We start from the raw sequence: 18,961 nt of genomic DNA, 5'->3' as shown, positions 1-18,961 counted from the left end.
TCTAATTAACTATTAATTAATGCAGCACATACTAGCAACACTTCAGCATACTTTAATTCACAAACAATTGTATATCAAAAAGGATTTACTGCTGCTACTGTTTATAGTTTTTGCTATTATTACTTGTTTGTATTCATGTGTATTCCAATGTTGAGAGCAGTCAGTGAGAAAATATTTTGCTGTAATGTTTACCTCCTATACTGTGTTCATTAACTAGGATGTTGCTGGAATCAGTACAGCCAGAGACCCCTGGTTTTCCAACACCAGTGCTGTGAGGAAGGATGCTATGGTAGGCCAAGCAGAGACAGGGAGGAGAAGGTAGGAAAAGGTAGAGGTAGGAAAAACCCAACAGACAGTGACAACAAAGAACAACATACTGTAGAGAATGACAGTAACAGCAGACAAATTACATAAACAGACAGCACACAGACTCTACAACATCCTCAGATTCTTTTTCTTTAGTTTTTACTGTATGTGTAAATTTGTTATAAACGTGTGCTCTTTAAAAAGTAGTAAGCATTGTTTGCCAGACACATACATTAAATGTTTAAATATCTATTACATATATGGTACTGCTTATATTATTTCACCATCTGTACACAAATGTAAGTAGTGAATGTGTGTGTCCGTGGGTGGGGCTGTGTCGGTGTGGTAATGTGGGTCGGTGTGGCTACAGTGCCAGGGCTGAATTTTTGTCCCAGTCTGTCTGTAATTCTCATTCTCTAGGATCAAGTTGTGTTTTTTTTAATGAGAGACTTAATAACATCCAGTTTGAAGTATTTTGGAACATATCCTGACATTGACAAATTAATAATATTCAAAAGAGGATCTAATTTTGGAAGCCCCTCTTTCCATAGCAGATGGAATAGGGTCTAACATATATGTTGTTGGTTTTGATGATTTGACAAGTTGGTAGGAAGACACACTACAATGTTTTTGCATGCATGTTTTTGCATGCTTTCAAATACTAGGCTACATGAAATAAACGCAGAACTGTTTTAAACATTCTGATCTGTAGCTTTGAAAATGTATCACATTCTTTGTAAAGTTGAATGTCACCATCAGTAGTAGCTTACAGTAATTTCACTTCCATACGGCAGCACGGCGCTGTTGAGCTTCACTTCCCTCGACTAAAGGAGCTGATGTAATGGTGTCATCCTGACAGCTACACTTTCAGCTAAACTAATACGCCATAATTACGCTACAAAATCAAAAACAAATGTCGGGAGGCGTGAGAAGGAGGTTCGCTGAAGGTTAAATTAGTCTATAAGTGTGGTAAATGTTACTTATCAGTAGAGGTAGCTGGCTAAAGTAGCTCCGCACAGCTTTGTTTACATTTCTAGTTCAGTCCAAGCTGCTCTCATAGTGGGTGTAGCAGCATATGCACTGTTAGAGCATATCATTATCATCATTATAGGTGTTCAAATTTACTCTCATTTGGCTGAAAATAGTTTTATTTGTGCCTGTGCTTCGTTAAACGTCAGTATGGGGATGTGTTTACCCTGTCTGAGTGGAGCTGAGGATGATGTAGTAGAAGTCACACCAGACCCTGTGAGTACTGGAACATATTTATTTATTAAATAATGCAAATTATTGCGTTACATCGTTCACATTCAATCGTGAACTTAACCTAACGTGGCATTTCAAGATATGTTTGGGAACTATGTTCGTTCTTACAGCCGAAACATAATGGCTTTCAGTGACATTATGAAAACATTGATAAAACTTTGATACGTTTATTTGGTTATTGTGGAAACATTCAGAAATGTTGTGTAATTTATACTCTCATCCCACTGTTGTTGCCAGATCTTTTTTTAAATATGCACAGGTGTTTTTTTTCTTTCTTTTCTTGTGTGCATATGCTTTCTTCTTGATTGTTATATTTGAAGAATTCTTTAAAAACAATAAAAATCTTACTGTTCAAAAACTTTTGACTGGTATGTTAGAAGATATTAATAATTAATAAGGTGAGTCTGAGATGTTTATTTGACAGTGATTTCACATTTCTTGTTTGTATGAAGGCTAAATACAAATAAAACGTGAACATTAATTTATTTTAATAATATTTAAAGTATTAAATGGTTTTATATGAGGTGTCATAGAGTTGGCAAATTCATTTTTCATAAGTTTGTATGCACAGACATCTGTTGTGAGCATTCTTGGCAGTTTTTACCAGGCTTTTTAAAATAGTGTTCATATCGATATCGGAATAATATCGTATCGACCGAAATTATGAAATATATCGTGATATAAATTTTGGCCATATCGTCCAGCCCTAATTGCTACACAAATACCCCAGCGACTTAAGACTGGTTTTGTGCTCCAGGGTCACATATAGTCAGGATTCTGGAATGTTCTGTGTCTTGTTTTGCCCCTGTTTCTGGTCCTGTGTTTCCTTATTTGGTCCTTTCTGTTTCCATTAGGTTCCCTGATTATTTCATAATTAGTTTCCAGCTGTGTTTCACAAGTTCGCACTAACATATAATATGATTGAGCAATTAGTAGCATATTTGGCGTGCTGTCCAGAGGGAGGGATCCGAGCTCGGGATAGAGCCCGAACCCAGAGAACTCCCCAAAAGAAACTAATGGCATGAGACAGCAGCCGGAGAGAAAATTGTTAGTAGCCCCCCAAAAATATGCATGCCGTGAAGAAAAAGTGGGGTGTGCGAGGAGGTGGCAGGGCGACTGGGAGGGGTCATGCGATGCTTGACGGGAGCTGCGGCTCTCCACGTCAGATGGCAACCCCTACCTGCTGCTGAATAAGGAGCACGATGGAAGGCCAGCTGAATGCGTGGCGTGATTTAAAGCGTCAGATGGAGGGCTCTCACTACGACCGAAGGGAGCTGTGGCTCTGCTGCACCAGAAGGGAGATCCCTGTCCGATGCGGAAAAAGCAAATGGGGCTCAAAACGACGGATGGAGGGTTCTCACTGCGACCGAAGGGAGCCGCAGCTCTGCTGCACCGGAAGGGAGAGCCCTGTCCAATGCTGAATAAGCCATTAGGCTCGAAATGACGGATGGAGGCACTGCTGCGGTAGCATCAAATTAAGCAGGTACAGTATCAAATGAGCGGGGCACGGCGGCGGCAATATCAAATTAAGCGGGGCACTGCAGCGCCAGTATCAAATGAGCAGGGTACTGCAGCGGCTGTATCAAATTAAGCAGGGCGCTGAAACGGTGGTATCAAATTAAGCAGGGCACTGCAGCAGCAGTATCAAATGAGAGGGGCACTGCAGTGGCAGTATAAATTAAGCAGAGCACTGCGGTGGCAGTATCAAATGAGTGGGGTATTGCAGCGGCCGTATCAAATTAGCGGGGCGCTTCAGTGGCAGTATCAAAGTTAGCGGGGCACTGCAACGGCGGTATCGAATTAAGCTTAGCTGACGAGTTCCACCTGGGCCAAACTGATTGATCTACGTGTGTTGGCTCAAGTTTCTATTGTGGATTATCTCCTGTGTTTCGTGATTAAAGACTGTTAAACGTTTCCTTGTGACTCCAGCGTGTTCCCTCAACAGCGTGACGTGACCGAAGACCTGACCAAGTACAGTTACCTCCGTGTGTTTTTTCAGTTTTTTCCTCAGTGTGTTATTTTTTTCCTGTTGTTTCTATGGATCCCCTCCTTCGCCCCGAATTCCTCTTCCTCCTGCTGGAGCAGGGGGAGCCCTCAAGGACCATACCAGACTGTTTCTGGCCCTCACGAACTTACCAGCTACCCAGATGGTCTGCGCGTTCTATGACGCTAGCCTGAACGCCGTGTGCAGAGCGCCGTCATCCGAAGATGGTCTTCGAGTGGAATTTGCTGCCTTCATGGAGTGGACTCTGGCAAGAAACGAATCGCCATCCAGCCCCGTGGATGATCTCGTCAGATCCACTCCAGACCCAGTGCCCAGCCTACCATCTCCCCGCGGTAAGGAGCATAAGCCCGAGCCCACTGATGACGGAAAGCCAATTCCCGCCGTGATCAGCGAGCCAGCGCAAAGCAGAGCAGCTGAGCAAAGGATCGCTGCGGACGTAGAGCTCAACTCGTCAGACCAGGTGCAAGAGCCGGCGACAATGCCCGCCACGAGGGAGAAAGCCCCTGCACCGTGGCTGAGCTGATTATGGTGCGTCGAAAGTGCCAAACCGAAGAGGAGAGGGCTCCAGTCCCCGAATCCAGTCCAGAGCGCCCTCCAATGCTCGCGCCTAGAAAGCACCCTCCAGTACCAGCTCCTCGTAAGCGCCCTCAAGTGTCCGCTCCTCCTGAGCGCCATCCTTTTCCCGTGTTCAGCCTAGAGGGGGCATCCGATCCAAAGTTAAGCCCTGAATGCCCGGAGACTCACAAATGCCCGCTCTCCCACCCACTCCTGCCTCCTTCACCACTGTCGTCTGGCAGCCCCTCTGCTCGCCTTCAGCCCACCATCATTATGGTGCGAGCTCCGCGGGTCTGCCATCCTCCAGCTACGGCCATGGCTGCAGAATACCTCACCTCCGTCTCCAGCCTCCAAGGCCCGAACTCCACCTCGGCCCGTAGACCCAGCGGCTCCACCTCGGCTCCTAGCTCCCTCACCTCCACGTCTCCTCCCTGGACTCTGTCTGCCAGCCCCCTCCCGGACATACGTCCTCCTCCTGAGTCTCCTCCTTAGTCCCCCCCCTGTTGTTCTACGGTGCAAGGACGCACCTTCCGGGAGGGGGGCAATATGTCAGGATTCTGGACTGGTCTGTGTCGTGTTTTGCCCGTTTCTGGTCCTGTGTTTCCTTATTTGGTCCTTCCTGTTTCCATTAGGTTCCCTGATTAGTTCATTATTTGTTTCCAGCTGTGTTTAGTTAATTATCCTCATTTCCCTGTGTACTGAAGTCCTAGTCTGTTCTGTTTGTGTTTGTCAGGTCTACTCGTTCTCTACGTGTGTTGGCTCAAGCTCCTATTGTGAATTATCTCATGTGTTTCGTGATTAAAGACTATTAAACATTTCCTCGCGACTCCAGCGTGTTCCCTCAACAGCTTGATGTGACACATATAGGGTTTTTTCGGTCTCTGCTGCAATTAATTAATTTTAAATTAATAATAATAACAAGAAAAAAAATGCCAAAGTGAATAAAATGCCAGTTTTGTTAAGAAATGTGTACATTGACAATTTATATTTGTCAAGACTTGGTTCTACAATTTTTGTCTGTTTTGAAGGTTGGCAGATACTTAGGTGATTTTTAAAACATTTCTTTTCCACAGGAGACGAGGAGAAGACAGCTAGCAGACGCTGCAGAGAAGAGACAGAAAGAGGTAATGCTTCAAGAGCACTAGCACTGATATCTGACAGTATTACATGCATAAATGGCTATTGAAATACCCTGTTTACAAAATACTGTTGGAGATTTGGGCTTCAGTATCCCATCATTACTTCTGGATCAGGACAAACTCAGGATTCGAGCGATTATGATGACCCGAGTTGGTGTCAGTGGATTTTATGTCATATTCACCTCTACCAGCACAACAATCACAAATATAAGATCAGATTCATAACATTGATTATCTAACTGGACCCAGTCTCAGCAGCACCACATTGGATCATATTTATTACTATAATCTATAGGTATCACTATTTTGATAAACTCATTCTCTCACGACTTCCTGCTCTACATCTTTTATTCAATTTTTTTCATTTTTTTTTCTTCTCTCGAAGTCGGCAAACAACTATTAGGACAACAAAACAATGATCCTCACATTTTGAGATGCTTTTTAAACATCAGTGATTTGTGGAATAATGATTTTAATTTGCACACATGTGGTTGCTGGGCCATTTTACTGTCTCTTAGAGGTTTAAGGCCAAGCATAGAGGTGCTAAAGCGGCACGGTAAGTACACATCCTCATTCTGCTGTGTCCACAGACACTCTGCAGCTGAAACACCACAACAGGCATTTGTGTGATGTCAGAATGAGCTGGATTCTCACTGCTGCTGTAATGTCACAGTGCTTGTAGCCATACGGCTCTCTTTTTTCTGCTAACGTAATGGTGAACATGATAGTGTTTCGTCATTATCATTTACAGAGTCCCATTATATCTTTAGAGTTTAATAGTATTGAAAAGTATGACTTAGTATTGAAAATCATTAGATTATATATAGTTTTTTTTTTTGTAAATTGGCCAGACTCATTATGGCAATGAGAACTTGTTGGGAAAATCTGTTTAGTAAAATATGATTATTTTGATTTTATGTCAGGTTTTGTTTTAGTTTTAGTTTTTGCACACTCTGTACTCACATTTCCAGCTTGTCTACGGTGCAGCATGATTCTGCACGTGAGCACTGATTAATATCACACACGTAACTTTTATTCTCGCTGTAGTATTGTTGTTGCTGCCGCCATGTCGTGAAGACGCTGTGTGCTTCGTTGTGAAAGCGAAACTACTTTGTTTGGTCATCCAAAAGAGGACGATATCTGCTTCGTCATGCTTAGAGCTGATCCGTGCTGGTTGCTGAGGAAATACTTCAACTTTGCGCTGTGGATTGCCGGATCGGCTTTCACCGTGGACGAAGCAGAGTCCAACCCGGGGTCGTCATATGTGGTTGCCGCAAGCTCTCCGGATGCTCCTTCGTCGAATCCGCCGGCCGCCCCGTTCTCAAGCCCGCCGCCTCTGCTCACTCTAGCCCGCCGTGTGTGACGCTGTGTTTCGTTGTGAAAGTAAAACTACTTTGTTTGGTCTTCCAAAAGAGGACACAACTAGAAATCAATGGTTAAGTTGTATTTACAACACTGTTCCAGAGCAGTTCAACCTAAATATTCAGATGTGTGCAGCGCATTTTATGGAGGACTGTTTCCGTCACACACTTGAGGTATTCGGCTAATCACAACGCACTGGATACCTGGCCAATCAGAGCACACCTCGCTTTTCAGACCGATGAGCTTTGTAAAAATCGACACGTTTCAGAAAGGCGGGGCATAGAGGAGAAACAATAATGTACAGTATGTGGAAAATAATGTTTTTTTTTTTTTTTTACCTTAAACCACATAAACACATTTCATCACACCAAATACACAAAATAATGTTCTTTTTAGCAACATCATATGACCCCTTTAATTCTCCAAACTCATGAAGAGCAGTATGATTATTTTTACATTGCACATGATAAATCCTGATTGTATTTATTTGTATTATTTTCTCTCTTTCTTTCCAGTGGCAGGTTGGCTAACACAGGCTGAAGAGAAGATCATTGGTCATTTCCCGCTGACTTGTTCTTTCGGTTCTTATTTTGAAATGTACACTAGCAAGGGGAGTTTGCATAGAGACTAGAATTTTTGTCAAGCTCCCGCACAAAACTTCTAATCCTCCAGGCCTTCTGATTGGCCAGAGTGCATTCAGGCCACACCCCTTTAAATGCCAAGCTGGGCAAGCTATTGGATTTCTGGGATAGTGCTTTTAGCAATTAATGTTTTTTTCCCACAACTTATTCAGTTTATGTTTATGCATCATTTCACACACGCAGCTTTTGTACCAATCTCCTTTGTATTTTTGACATTGATCAAGAACTGAATGTCATTTTAATACACATTTATACAACTGAAAAGCATGTTTTATATTGGATTTTGGATAATTTAATACATATTTAGCCATTTATATTTATGCATCAGTTACCATTGTGTTTTGGTTGTAAGCTCATAGTGTTTAGCGATTTGTCAGGACTTGAAGTATAATAATAATGAAGAATATTGAAGGATATTATGTCAGTTAGCACTTTCACTGCCTGTTGATTGTATGACTTGCTGTTCTTATGAACCAAATTGAATGTGCATCACTTTATCTTATCAGACACATTAGTTTCTCACCCTTTCTGAAGGGCTTTGGTTGTCTTAAGTTAAGAAAATCTTATCACATTAAAACTCAACATTCATGTGTTGGGCCGTGCAGCAGTGACTGTAGCAGCCTGAGCTATAGTGAACAGTGTGGAATACACTTTATCTCTAGGAACTCTGAGTGAACTCTACATATTGCCTTTGATGCATTTCTTTTATGTTATGCTCATGAGTTATTACCTCTGCCTACAGCTACTCACTCAATGCTTGTGACAGGAAAACAGATTTGCACCAAATTATCAAGTGAAATATCTTCCCAGGGTTCATTCAGAATAGGTTATTACCATACAGACACTGTATAACAATAATACAATACATCAGACAAAGTTTTGCAATGTTCATGCTTACCAGTAGAGGGCAGTGGCACACTTTCAAATCAGGAACTGTTTTAGAACCACAACTGCAAGGAGGCATTGCTTAAATAAAGATTGTGTTTGATTGAACAGCCAAGTATTTGTTGCAAAAACGTTTGTTTTGTAACTGATGTACTCAAACCTCTTCAGTGCAATACTGTACTGCAAATAACTCACATAGTGCTCACTTTATTACTGGAAAAAGTCCTTAGAGAGTCTGGTACTTGTTAACTAGAAATCAAACAGTCAATGCAGATTTGTTGGTTGGACATTCTTGCTATGAATGTGCCATTACACCCAATGCCAAAGGTGCTCTATTGGACTGAGTTATTGTCTGTGGAGACCACTGGATTACACTGAACTCATGATAAGAGTTTCCTGTGCTTGGCTGACTTCAGGAGATCGATTGATGTCCATTCAGACATTTTTCGACTGATGTTGCGATCCAAGTTTTCCAGTCTGGCCATTCTCCTTTGACCTTCTACAGAGCTGCCGCTCACTGAATGCTCTCAGGAGATCAGCAGTTTCTGATATTCAAGCCACCATTCCATGATTATAGTCATTTCCATCATATTTATTCCTAATCAGCAGTTTCTGATATTCAAGCCACCATTCCATGATTATAGTCATTTCCATCATATTTATTCCTATTCTGATGTTTGGCGTGAACAGTGTTGGGGAAAGTTACTTTTAAAACTAATGCATTACAATATTGCAATATTTAGTTACTTTTTAGGGAAAGTAATGCATTACGCATTACTTTTTGTCACCTGGGTTGGGCTTGCTTGCTTTATTTTTTTAATAACAAAAAACCCAAAAGCTATATTTTTGGTAACTGTAAAGGCCCTTTCACACCAGACATGAAATTATTAAGCCTCAGGCTGAAGAAAGTGCCTCTGCACCTCACTCCCAATTTCTCTCAACACAGGGACAGGAGAGCTGCCAATAAATGGGAAAACAACTTATTTGAGAAAGCAACTCAGATATTTCGGTGTAAACTTAAAAGTAATGAGTTACTTTACTAGTTACTTGAAGAAAGTAATCTGATTATGTAACTCAATTTTACATACTAAGAACATAATAATACCCCATTAAAAAAAATAATTAATACAGTTAATATAAGAGACACTAAAAAGAAAAGCCACCAGAAGTGAATACTTAAATTAATCCAGCGATTTCATTCTGTATAGACATGATTGAATGTATTAGGTTATTACGCAATTTATATTTAATCAGTTAAACAAAAAGAGACTAAAAAGAAAAGAAATGAAAGAAACTGGTATACAAGAAAACAGCCTTGTTTCTGGATTCCAGTTCCTCTGTGTCTTTGTTATACACAAACTAGCTGATCTACACTATCATGATTTTTTCTCTTTAAACACTTGTTAGTTCTAAAAGCCAAGTGGAAGTCCATGTGTCCTTGTGGCATCTACAATGGCTGGCCAGTGAGCTGTACTTAAATGTTACATTGAAAGTCATTGTTTTATTCAGAACATTTCTTCTTTACTTCTTGCTTTTGTAGTGGGCCGCCACTACCAGGTAGCTGTCGGGTGCGAGGTCTTTGATGTTGGGAGATTTGCCGGAGATGGGCGAGATCTTGCCTTCTACACGAGATATCTGGAGCATGCGACATGGGTCATGCTTCAGCAGGTAGCTCTCGAACGTCTCCCAGCCTCCGCCAACTCGCACCATCACATGTTTATTATGCAGCATCTAGAGAGGCAGAGAAAAAGACAGACATTTATTGTACGTGAATTTTGATTTTGAGCATCTCTGGTTGGATTGCAACCCTCAGGAGGTGAGACGCATGGCCACAGGCATTTGAACTCTTTGACCCCCTTGAAAACTTGACGTTTGTTAGTGCCGCAGGAATGCAAGACTGTATGAATGAATGGGACTGCCTGCTTTGCATCTGGGTTAATGCATAACTGTATGTCACAAATAGGTTGACAAAGTCTGACGTAACATACTTTTTGTGTAATGGAGGCCAGCTAGAATGAGATAACTGCAGGTAAGCATCAAGGCCTGTAGAAGTGATGCTAGGGGATGCACTTCCAAGCACATCCAACTTTGAAGCCAGTTACTGGGCTTAAACCGAAATGTGTAGAACTGATTACAGTGGTGCCGTGACCCGGATGGATATGAGTGTAATAGAGACCAGCTGGTACAAGATAGCTGTGCAGGTACAGTAAATCTCACTCTCCTGCAGAGGCATGCTATTGGCGTCTTTAGCGTCCTTGTTGGCACGCCAGACTCCCTGGCTATTGCCAGTTCAAACCCCCTCAGAGTGAACCAAGTGAGCCAAGAGGAAACGATTACATATGCAAGTACATTAACTGTGCATAGTCTTTTACTAGGCTTAAGTAAGACTGTGCGCTTGTAATGAATTGGCTAAGCATTTGTGTCTGCAAAGAGTGTTTCAGGCCTAATTCTGGCATTCGTGAAAGCACATTTGGCAACAAAAAAAAGCCTCTGCCATCAAACTCCTTTAACAGCTCCAGCACCATAATCACACCCTTTTATTAGCTATCTGTCACCTGTGGTTCCCACTGTGGAGCTCCCGCTATGCAGAGAGCTGTGCGAGTCGCTGAGAAGAGAGGCTATATTTCCTGTAAAGTATTTTTTCATGTTTCTACATTCCCCAGAGGTCTAAATTCAGGAGTCCACTGCTTTATCACAACATCTATTATTACCTAAGATTATCCGATCAAGATGGTTTCTACACCGAAATAATTATTCACATTTATACAGGTAATAAGCCTTTTTTTAAGTTGCTCTAAGCAATTATTTTGTTTATGTTTTACTAGTTTCAGATGGTGTATTCATGGACCACCATAGTCTGTTCACTGACCATCTGATGCATACTGGACAAAATGGCAAGATTTGACTGAAAACCAGAACGTCCAGTTAGGGGTGTGCAATATTTATTGTCCAGATACAATATACAATAAACAATCGCCATTTATTGTCTCATATGATTCAAGGTATGAAAGTAAAAAATATCCCCATAATGTTAAAAAAAAAAAAATATATATATATATATATATATATAAGATATTATATACTTAAGTAATATCACACAAGCAAGAGTGACGTTTTCCTAAATATTAGCGCATCAGCGTTCGCTCTCATTTGTCTTCCCATTTTTTTGTTTATTAACAATTACATGCCATAGCTGGCCATCGTGATGGGGCCCCTTGCTTAATGCAGAATAAAACAGATTTTAGGCCACTGGCTCTTTTAGCAGCTGTTAAATTGTTCTTTTATGGCATCTCCATGACAACCTAAGAGTGTAGTATGAAGCTTAGTATTAAATATCTTACTAACCTATAGTCACATTGTGATGCGTGTGTGTATGAGGAAATTTGAGGATGATGAGACCTATTTTGCTTTCAATTTAAATGGAGAAAAAAACTTTAAACAATAAATTATATTTGCATGAAGAAAATATGTATGCATATGCATATTGACTATTAATCAATATTCAATACCCCATTCTCAGTAGCATACTTTAATGTAAAAAAAGTAATAAATAATCGCCCTAAAATAGGATTAATTTTGCTTATACAAAATATTTTGAGGTGAAATATGAGCCTGACATTTCTTAGCGAGTTTAATGTTGAATCTTTGGTTTGGATTCATATTTACAACACAATTTTAATGCACAAATAAATTTGGAATTTTACTTTTTTTCTATTTAAAGGCACACACAGAGAGCTCTAAAGAATACACCATACTTTACACTACCACCCCCACCCCCCCAATCACATAATAATAGTTAATCATAGTCCCAATAAAAATTGGCACTGGAGTAATTCTGCTGTGATTCATCCCTCTATTAAAGCCTCCGTGTCTCTACGGCCTTGAACACACATGCTGCTAAACAGTCTTTCATAAAGGGTGAGAAATGACAAAATGTCAATGTGATAATACACTGAAACCTTCTCCTGTGGGATAAAGAGCTGAACAAGCCGTAGCCTCCAGACACACTCTCAAAAACAGATCTGTGAGGACAGGAAAAATGAATGAACACTAAGCAATAAACAACAACAGAAAAATCTCATACTGTGAGCTGCAGCTCATATTAACCCTTCAGGGGAATGATATTAAAGTTTCATAAGGCTCTTAGCAGGCTGACAGAGGGACATTCACAGGTCACCCTCTCCAGATGGGCGTTTCTGTGGCCCTCAGGCACTAGAGCCACAAATATATTAGCAATCAGACTCTACAAGTCACCACAGGACCCCTATATAAACACACCGCAGACATAAAGCAGCTCAGGTCTGTGATGTTGAAGGTTATCACAAAAAAGTCCCTTAATAGGGAACACACACACACAATCAATTTCTTTCAGGAGCACCAAAGTTCAACAGGTTAAACGACACACACTGAAGCATGCAGTGTATTTAAATGAGAACTGGATGAAAACACGGCTTTCTCTATAGTAAACCATCTGGGGAATCTGATGGGTATTTCGACAGGAAGGTCTTTCAAAGACAAACACAAAAGGAATTTGTCCTTGAGACAAATTCATTCGCTTATTTCGGAGAGAAAGCAGATTTGCTTAACCTGGCCTTGGTTGCTGGGCAACACGTTTTAAGGCAGTTGGATTCGTTCTGTCAAAAAATACGCTAAGAAAAGGATTTTAGCAATTTAAGTCATGAGCTGGATAGAGAGGAAAAACAGGACCTCTGTGTTTATTTAAATAAACATTTTGTAACCAATTACATGTAAACACATGTACCATGGTTTAATAATGGTATCGTTGATACACTACGGCTGGGATTCTCAACTGGTTTGCCTTCAAGGCCCAGATTTTACACATAAAGAGGCAACCAAACAGTGCCAAAATTATCTTTCGAAAGTCAACAAAAATGTATTTTAAACCAAACATTATTTATTAGTATTACCCAGAACTGCTTGAACAGCAGAAGTGTGACTGAGTTTGAGTGTTTGGTCTGTTGAATATCAATGTCTCTTGAATTTTTCATCCTCTCAGCAGGCAATAATACACAAAGCATATTGCGGTTGGCACACCCTGTATTTAATGTGGTCTGATATCTTTACTTTGTGTAGTTTTGTTCATTGTTTTTTGAGAATGAGGGTGTCCTGTAACTTGCCCATGTTGACATCTGCCTAATTTGATTTAAAAAGATAAGTCCATTTAATTTTCTCTCCTGACTTAAATTGCACGGTTTGTTGGTATACCGCGTTTAGTTTTTTTGTAAGGAGCTTTTTGAATGTGACATGCAGTGTTGTGCAGAAAGAGTGAAATGTGTTAGTTTCCCTCTATAGGGGGCAGCAGTGATGCAGCATGCTTCATTTCTCAGCGAGAGAGCAATTAAAACCAGCACTGACTAATGGGATTCTCCACAGGCGACTGAATTAATATCAGCTGCAGTGGTTTAACATGATGAATCGCTGCAGTCAGTGTTTTAAATGAAAGCCAAGCTCTGACATCTAAACTTGAAAAAAAAAGGAAATTATATTTATTGTGTAATTATGAGGCCTAGGCCGCTAAAGTTGATTGAATCAAATTACTGAGTTCATGGAGAGAGACCAAAATAGAGATCATATTTAATTTGTCTGCTATGAATGTCTAACGGTGGACATAAATGCATAACAGGACAATTCTGTCATTTCAAATGTCATCTCAAATCAGCATTAAAAATTAAAACATTTTAAACATTTTTTAAATAAAATTTCAAGCTCCAAACATCCTGAGATTCAAGTTTCATTACAAGCAAGCTCTTAACTCCCACTGTCATATCCTTGGTAACCAAGAAAAAAAATCTATTTAGATGTCCATTATATATATGTTTATTGCCAGTTTCTTAGTAATAATAATAATAATAATACAATTGATAAGCTTAATTTTCTAATTTTTAAAATGAAAGTCTGGAACAAGGGTAAAAACATTTGAATATTTACACTTTTTAAAGGTGACTGTTACAGTGTTACACAAATCAACTTAATGTACTTACTATAGGGTTAAGATTACAGGTTACAGGTTTGGTTTATGGTTAGTTGCTTGCAATCATTTATTATACTGTTATTACTATTGTAAGTACATGTAAAGTGTATGCTACTGAGAATGAAACTACTTCACATTAAAATAAGTGTTACCATTTTAATTTGAATGAAAAACTATTAAAGGGGTCATATGATGCAATTTCAATTTTTCCTTTCTCTTTGGAGTGTTATAAGCTCTTGGTGCATAAAGAAGATCTGTAAAGTTGCAAAGACTAAAGTCTCAAATCCAAAGAGATATTCTTTATAAAAGTTAAGAGTCAGCCACTCCTACCTAAAATGGCTCGTTCTAACACACCCCCACATGTCTACATCACGATGTGAGAAGATTTGCATAACGCCACCCAGATGTTCACGCAAAGAAAGAAGGCGTAACTTTTATTCTCGCTGTAGTATTGTTGCTGCCGCCGCCATGTCGTGAAGACGCTGTGTTTCATTGTGAAAGCGAAACTACTTTGTTTGGTCTTCCGAAAGAGAACGATACCCGCTTCATCATGCCTAGAGCTGATCCGTGCTGGTCGCTGAGGAAATACATCAACTTTCACCGTGGACAAAGCGGAAGTCCGTCACATGTGGTTGCCGCTCATTCGTCAGATCCGCCGGGCGCGCCGTTCTCGACCTCACGCTTCCCCTCACGCTAGACCACTGTGTTTTTCGTTGTGAAAGCGAAACTACTTTGTTTGCTCTTCCAAAAGAGGACACGACTACAAATCAGTGGTATTTACAACACTGTTCCAGAACAGTTTAACCCAAATATCCAGATGTGTGCAGCGCATTTTATGGAGGACTGTTTACTGATCCTGGGAGAGTAACGTTAGACTAAAATGCCGGCAGTTCTGACTCACGTAAGTACGTTTTCATTTAAAGGATTTGCCACTGATGATTCAAACGCGAGTTTTGGGCAGTGTAGAGTAACACTTGTTGTTTGTCATTTCCCCGATCACAAATGCAGACATGGTTTTATGTTTATGCGGCACGATGCAACGCAACGCGTAAAAAGACAGTATAAGTCATTATAATCAGTAATTATGTCCCCACTGGATGCAACAAATGCCTCGTTTATAATGGGTTTTAATGTTTTTGTCTCGTCGCTCCAGCCGGGACCGAGCATCATCACAGTATGGTAAGGGGCGTAACATTTCCGTCACACACTTGAGGTATTCGGCCAATCACAACGCACTGGATAGCTGGCCAATCAGAGCACACCTCGCTTTTTCAGACCGATGAGCTTTGTAAAAATCGACGAGTTTCAGAAAGGCGGGGCATAGAGGAGAAACAATAAATGTACAGTATGTGGAAAATAATGTGTTTTTTTTTTACTTTAAACCGCATAAACAAATTTCATTACACCAAATACACAAAATAATGTTCTTTTTAGCAACATTATATGACCCCTTTAAAGGAATAGTTCACCCAAAAAAAATTAAATTTGCTGAAAATTTACTCACTAATTTACTCCGGCCATCCAAGATGTAGATGAGTTTGTTTCTTCATCAGATTTGGAGAAATGTAGCATTACATTCTTTGTTTAGCAATGGATGCTCTGCAGTGAATGGGTGCCGTCAGAATGAGAGTCCAAACAGCTGATAAAAACATCACAATAATCCACACCACTCCAGTCCATCAGTTAATCTCTTGAAAAGCTGCATGTTTGTAAGAAACAAATCCATCATTAAGATGTTTTTAACTTCAAACAGTTGCTTTCAGTTGAAATACAAGAGTCCTCTATCCATAATATTGCTTCCCCCAGTGAAAAAGTGGTCTGGTCTGAATCAGGAGAGAAATATACACCGATCAAACACAGTTTACAAGCCAAAACAGCTCTAAACAAATATGTGGGTGGATTTTGATGTGAGAGGCCAGAAGTGATGGTTTAAAACAGCTTTTCACTTTTAAAACAGCTATTCACTTACTTCAAAGATATTAATTGATCAACTGGAGTAGTGTTGTGGATTATTGTGATGATTTTACCAGCTGTTTGGACTCTCATTCTGACGGCACCCATTCACTTCATTGGTAAGCAAGGGACGTAATGCTATTTTTTTCAAATATGTTCAGATGAAGAAACGAACTCATCTACAGTACATCTAAGATGGGTTGAGGGTGAGTATATACAGCAGATTAAAAATTTTGAGTAAACTATTCCTTTAATGCAGCTTTTCAGACCGACACAAACATTCACATGCCGTCAATGCAATAGGTATTATTTTTCAAGTTGGTCTAGTTAACATACAGCAATTGGTTTAGTGTGGGAATTGTTTTCTTTACAGCCGCCATAGAGTGTTGTGATTTTTCCATTAATTTTCCTTCTGTAGTGCTTTTTTGTCTCTAGTTAAGCTTGCTTACTGAAGACACCAGCACAACGTTATCCAAAAACATATTGGGGTCAGCTGTTATAATAGATATTAGAATTAAATTTTAATTTCTATCTTAAAAAAAAAATCCAAAACTCTAAAAATTGTGGCATCAACATTTCACTAAGCATTTACCAGCCAACTAGATTTTTCTAAGACTTGGCCACAATTGCAGTCTTCATCTCTTATTTATTGAGTGCGAACACTCATTAAACACTCTTTCTAATGAGCTATGAATGATGGGAGTGATGTCATCACTCATGAGAGCAGTCAACAGTGTATTACTGCACAGCTCAGGGTAATAAAACACAACCGAGCACACAGATAACTCAGATCTAAAGCATCTTTTAGTCGTGTGTTGCCAAATAACAGGTTTCCATGGTGACCAGGCCCATCTCACTAATCAGTCTTTGTCAGTTAGTGGAGTCTGTGCTGTTATGGGATGCCATAACACCATTTAACAGAATAATGAAAGTGATCACACAGCAGGTAATGCATTTTCACCTGCCTATCTAGAAATAATGTTAAGGGATCCTAGGTGCTTCCTGACACAAAGTAAGCAGCATTGTGGTTCTTCTCATGTCTTCTTTTGGCAAAATTATAAGGCAGCACTGCATTTTACTTTATTGGAATCACTTGTTAGGGATGCTGTTTTTGTGGTGTGCAGATTTGTTGCCTATGAAGAATGTTTCAGATGAGTCACGAAGTTTCCATTTAAAGGATGTTGCATTACAAATTACTGTAGGACTGTGTCAGCACTATAAAATTCATTCTTTGGCCAAATTTGACATTGTTGCATATACTGTGTCCATTAAGGTGACACATCCACAAAAACAATATCTTTTTTTTCTCCATTGCAGATGAAGGTTTATTAAACAGCCCAGTGTCATGAAAAAAAAATGTTCCTGTGGGTACAGTTACAAAATGATATTGTGTTGCTTGTAGTTTCATGGCAGTTTAAAAGAAAAAACAAAAAAATCCAGTGACTGGCGCTAAATATTGTGTTCAGTTTTGTCCAAAACCCTGATCTCGAGGCACATCTGTTTCCCATGCCGGAAATGCTGGTTAGGATCCTGCTCGAGTGAGGCGAGTAAAACCAGAGGGGTTACACTCGCATCTGTGTTTGTATAAAGTATTTCTGGCCTAACTCATCTAACCTTTCCAAAATGTAGTTAGCTGCCTTGCTATCCAGTATCAACACAGGCAGCCACTTTCTAAGCTATACTAATTCAAATGTAACCTGTTATAAGGCATTAATATGTACTTTATAAGTGCTAATAAACAACCAATACACTAGTAATATGCATGCTAATAAGCAACTAGTTAATAGTGAGAATTGGTCCCTAAACTATTTCTTCAAAATGCTGTCTAGGAAGCTCGCTAGGTCTTGAAGCAGAGCTCGAGTCTTGCTTAGCATTAATGCACAGTAAACCAGAGAATATGTATATGCAAAACCACACGGTTGAGTGGGTAAAGGGGACTTTTTGGTTGAACCTGACCAAATAAATCAGGACAGAATGTTACTGGCCATGGATTTGGGGGTTTTAGAGAAGTTTTAGAAATCCCCTTCCCCATCTCTCCCCCTCCGTTTCCTTTCTCACTCAGTTTTCCCTACAATTCAGTACAGTTTTCCTTTCCCACCACAGTTTCTCTTCATGCTTTAGCTGGAAGACGTTTTTACATAGGTTCATTAAAATTAACAGTCAGTCAAATGGTTTGTTAAAAAAACAGATCTCCCAACACTAAATGAAATTAGATTTTTGCATTTTATGAAAAATGTGTGATTTGTGCATTCCCCTGCCGTCACAATGTTGTGGGTGGTTAGCAGGCATTGCTATACTGTTGCTAAGCTGTTCTGAGTGGTTTTCAGAGCATTGCTAGGTGGTTGCTAGGGTGTTTGGGGCTGTTGCTAGGTGGTTACTCACTGAAGTTGAGAGCCCACCCTAAAGTGTCAATGATATTAAGCACTATATATACAGTCCCTCCTTTTTAAGGGATTTATAGACATCATCAGAAATAGTAATGGTGAGGTTTCGCTTTAGTCAAACACGTTAATGATTCACAAGATTGGCTTTTTGAATGGATCTGTGAAGGAACTATACGATTGTAATGTATTGACTGAAATAAAACAGTCTTGAAATTCAATCTCTTTCCTATGAGACCAACTGGTTATGTTTCCCAGCAAACTCTGTGACAGGAACCCTGGATTAGTGTGAAATATGCCATGACATAAGACAACCTCCTCAATGGAGTATGTCAGCCAACATATGTAGCCATTTTACACACAGTACAGCAGACATACTTACACACACACACACACAGAGAGAGAGAGAGAGAGAGAGAGAGAGAGAGAGAGAGAGAGAGAGAGAGAGAGAGAGAGAAAAAACACACTCACAGGGGGGG

Source organism: Sinocyclocheilus grahami, unplaced genomic scaffold (assembly GCF_001515645.1).
Source record: "Sinocyclocheilus grahami isolate Dianchi unplaced genomic scaffold, SAMN03320097.WGS_v1.1 scaffold543.1, whole genome shotgun sequence".
In the NCBI taxonomy this organism is placed as follows: domain Eukaryota; kingdom Metazoa; phylum Chordata; class Actinopteri; order Cypriniformes; family Cyprinidae; genus Sinocyclocheilus; species Sinocyclocheilus grahami.
Note: the sequence above shows the minus strand (reverse complement) of the source record.